The sequence below is a fragment of the Alligator sinensis genome, unplaced genomic scaffold, assembly GCF_000455745.1.
Source record: "Alligator sinensis unplaced genomic scaffold, ASM45574v1 scaffold674_1, whole genome shotgun sequence".
Taxonomy (NCBI): Eukaryota; Metazoa; Chordata; order Crocodylia; family Alligatoridae; genus Alligator; species Alligator sinensis.
The window spans coordinates 2553690-2558295 of record NW_005842032.1 but is presented as its reverse complement, the minus strand read 5'-3'; the positions used below and the strand labels follow the sequence as shown (position 1 = coordinate 2558295).

Genomic DNA, 4606 nt, shown 5'->3' with positions numbered 1-4606 from the left:
CTGCCGCCCCCCCCTGCCCTGCGCTCTGTGGGGGGGCTCTGCCATGAGCCCTCAGAGGCCCCAGTCGCCACTGGCAGAGCTGGTGAGTGCAGGGCTTGTTTTGTTTTTTTTTAAGTGCCGGGAGGGGATGGGGCTGGGGCTGGGGCCAGGCAGGGCAGCCTTGGGGGCTACTCCCACAGCTCCTCTGGCTGTGCTTGCCTCTGCTCCTGCCCCAGTGATGCTCTGCCTGTGCCCCGGTGATGCTTTCAATCGATTAAGAGATTTTAATTGGTCTCCCGATTTGATTCGGATTCGGCGATTCCCTGAATCGGGCCAAATCTCCTCCAAATCGAATCAGCTACCGAAGCTTCGCACAGCTCTACAAAGCCTTACCAATCTTGTGGAAGATTTACTTTACATGAAATCATCTTCAATATTAGAATGATTTTGGCATCCGCTACGTTTGTCTTCTGTTCAGGAGTGACCCCTAGTAAATTTCCCCAGAATGCAAGAGCCACAGAAGAACCACACCATTACTCTGGATCTTGTATGGAAGCAATATTTGCAAAAGCAAGATGATTTCAAATCGAAGAAAATGCACACACCAGTTACTGACACTGGAACAGTTTTAACGGATCTAGCATCCAGCCTTTGGCTGCAAGGCAATTTAAAAAGAACACAACTAGTTGAAGTTGAGATACTTTTCTTTCCTCATAAGATTCACTTCTCATGCTTAATCTGTAACTCTCTGTAGTGAGTTTTTCTAACCATCAATATGACAGTACAGCAATATTGCCTCATCAGTCATGATTTACTTAATGTTTTCTGAATTTAGTAATATTTGATTAAAATTTAATGTGAACATATCATATCATGCCACATATATTATTGCATCCATTAATCAGGTAACCATAATAATGAAATGTTGGAAGATTGGATGAAAAAGGAGCTGAAGTCTTGATATATGTGTGGCATGGTTCTGTGAGTGATTAACGAAAAAATATCAAGTCAATTGTGCAAAGCTTCATTAATATACATTTACAATCTTCTGTGTACTGTATCATCAGATATTTTTAACCTTAGTTAAACTTGATTTTTTAATTTACTGAAAGACACTAAATATTAATATTCCTGAAAAATATATAATCTTCTGTTAACTCATATGATGCCAGAATGATTCATAACATGTCTTGATGCTTTTGTAACAAAATATGTACTAAAAATATTGTCACAGTTAATGGATCATTTTTGTTATAGGTAGAATAATAAATATTTCGTGCTTGGCTCTATAAACCTCAAATTAAACAATTATATTAAAATAAATGTAAGGCAATATTTTCTAGACACTTTTTAAATCTAGAATAAAATGACCTCATCCACCAAAGTGCTTAGGTCTGCTCCTCCTTAAAAGGGCACTCACATGTATGCTTAGATCCCCCTGAAGACAGAGAGTCTTAAGCTTATGCTTGAGTGTTTTGCTCAAAATATGTGGTCTGCTGAACTGGGACCTTAGGCCCTAGTTAACAAAGCTACATGTTAACATGTGCCTTAGTTCTTTACTCACTTGTGGCCCTAGGAGCCTGATCCTATAGCTGGATCCATGTAGGAAATCTCCTTTTCAGGGAGCATTGAAGTCAGTGGGGTTATACCTACACATAACCAGTTTCAGAATCTGGCTTTAGTTGTGTTCAGCGACTAGGTGGAGCACAAATACATTATGCTTTAACACACCACAGATGGACCCTGATGTTAGTTCTTTTGGTGATTTGGTGGGGCTATTTCTTCAGTAGACTAAAGTTGGTAGCTTGCTATAAACCAGGGGTTGGCAACCTATGTCTCATTGGCTAGACCCAGCCTATGGAGCTGGGGCTTTGTCAGCATTTGGCCATGGGGTCTCTGCCCACACTGCACTGTGTGACAGTCAGGCACCTGGGGCTTTGGAAGAGGAGGGGGGCCTCTCCCTGCTGTAACCAACCAGCAGGGAAAAGCAGGGTAGCTAGTTCCCTAGTACCCCTAGGGTAGCTAGTTCTTAATGTGTACTTGTCTCAAATGTGAGCTAGATCATTTCAAACCACTGCCAGAAAACATTGCCAGCCCCTGCTTATAATCAGCAGAGTAGTAGATAAGGATAAACTTTGCCTTCCCACACCTTGGGAAGGTTAGGGGGAAGTTAGGTCATGTTAAAAATGGCCACCCGATCTAACTTAATTTGCTAAGGTATGGACCTTAGACTAATTAGGTGGATCTAAGTGTGTATTGTACAGAAGTTCAGGTCAGTTAGATAAATCTAAAAATCGCTGACCTGACCTAAGTTAACCCTACTCCAAAGTACAGCTAACTTAGATCAGATTTGTCACTTTTAGGTCACTCTAACTGCCCTGAATTTCCATAGTTTCCAGTAAAGCCCCAGGGCTGCGAAAGTCTAGCCACTGGCCCCAGCCACAGGGCTGTGCTTTTCCTACCCCCTCCCTGGCACTGGGCTATTTTTAGCTCCCCAGCTCCTCCCCCTTACCCTCAGATGGACAACTCCTTCCCCCCCAGCCCAGCAAACCCCCGCATCCCACAAGCCTCTCCCAGTGCTGGTTTCCCCAGTATTTGCCAGTGCTGGGAGCCAAGCAAGTAAGTGGGGGTGGGGGTGGAGAGGAAGGTACAGTGGGGACATTATTTGTTTGGAAGCTGTGAGGCTAAAAATAGCCCCTAGTCTTGGGGACTAGGGAAGAGAACCCCCACCATTCCCCACCCTCCCACGGACCCTGTGAGCCCCCTTGATCCTACCAAGCCCTCCCAGACCCCACCAACCTCCCTGTGGACCCTGTCTGCCCTCCTGATTTCCACCCCCCATGGACCATGTTTGCCCCTCTATCTCCCCTGTGGACACTGCCTGCCTCCCCATCCTCTCAACCTCCTCCCATTAATCTCCCCCATCCTGACTTACCTTAGATCACGTGGCCATTTTTCTCTGGATCTAACCTCCCCTTAACTTTGGCAAATGTCTGTACACAGTTTAAGAAAACGGAGAAACAGCCTGATCAAAATCTAGGAGAATGCTAAAGTGGAATCAGCTGAGGTACAGCTCTGCAGATTTCACTTAACTTGATGCCTTTTCTCTTAGGATGGTAAAAAAACACATGACTGGGGGAACAGGTATGTGGCTTACATTTATTTAGAAGCCATTCTGTTTACACAGTCTATCATCTCCTTTCCTTTTCAATCAACCTTATTTTAAATTATATTGGCATACACATAGGAGCTTTGTGAAAGAGCTTACCTGCCTCTGTTGCTTATTTCCCACACAGGTCTGCATACTACTTTAGGTAGTCCCTAAAGAAGTAAAATGTGCTTGGATCTCCAAACCTGCAGTGAAGGAGAGCATCAATATTACTATATGTATGTGAGAGAGAGGCTTGTGCTTGGAAAGAAGCTGGGTTGCAGTCACACCTCATCCTGCTGTGGCTCTAAGCATATTGCATTGTTGCAAAATAATACCTGTGGGAGGATGGAAGTAGTGGGAGGATTTTTCTGCAGTTAAAGTCAGGAGTAGCTTTACTTTAGCAATTACTTTAAGAAAAGCTAGAGCTGGTGAACAGCTTTTGCAGTTGTCTTATAATTAAAAACAGACACACAAATGAAGAAAAAGTTATGCTTTTGTGGTGCCTTCTATCTCAGAAGCTCAAAAAACTTTGCAAACACCAATTAATTAAATCTTGGAACATCTATGAGGCAGATATTTATCCCATGTTACAGATGCAGGATTTGAAACGCAGAGCGCAGCTGCTTTTACAGGGGTCACATGGCATGATTGTAATGGACAGTAAGAGGATCTTGATTTCTTGCTTCAAAGATCTGTGCTTTAATCATCCCATTCAGAGTTTTCTGTAAAACCATCATTTTGTCCTCAGCATATATGCAAGTTGGATGTAAAAAATCTGCGCAGATCTTGTGTTCAAAGCAGTGTTGCATTGTCCTTGACAATCTGAGGCAAAAAGGAGTATGGAAAGTCACACACACAGAAGTCAACAGAAAGATTGAATTTGCATTATTTTTATGTGGAAGGGGTGAAACACATGGCAATTACAGCAGTATTCATGGTTATTTCATCTGAGGTGTGTTCATTTCTCAGAAGTGAAAAATGCAAGTTACACGGTGAAGGTACAGCCATTTAATGTATATAAGTGAGGTTGAGGAGAATAAATACATTGTAAAAGGACTTATTGATCACTTATCTAATGACTGCGATTTTGGATGGTAGAAAAGTTGGTCAGATTCAGTTTGAGAAATCCAAGAACTGACCTTAGCCCTGGTTGTCTGTTTTTATGGTTTGGGAAATGTTTGTGTTTTTCATTGGGAATGAAAAGTTTCCTCTTACCCCAGTCTTGGAGGGGATGCTACTCTTGTCTACAGAAGTTTGCTTCTTGCCATTGCCACTAGTATTGGCAAGAGAAACTTGTTGGAAACATTGCTTTCTGTGATTTTTTTTCTAGAGTTCAGGACTAATGTTGCTTTATTTCTACGTAGCTGCATTACACAAATGTAGCAGAATCTTCATGTGTGTAGGTTTGATACTGGCATAATTAAATTTGGGGAAAGAGAAGATGTGAATTTGCCAGTATTAATGCTATCATCTCTC

At 42.5% G+C, this 4606-nt stretch overlaps 1 long non-coding RNA gene across 1 annotated transcript in view; it reads left to right on the top strand.

Moving 5' to 3' along the window:
- Positions 1–1268, top strand: part of LOC102387511 — a 14621-nt gene extending 13353 nt beyond the window's left edge. Inside the window, exon 4 of the long non-coding RNA XR_323684.2 lies at positions 458–1268. This is a non-coding gene — a long non-coding RNA (uncharacterized LOC102387511). The remainder of the gene's footprint in view (positions 1–457) is intronic.
- Positions 1269–4606: the final 3338 nt, after the last annotated feature.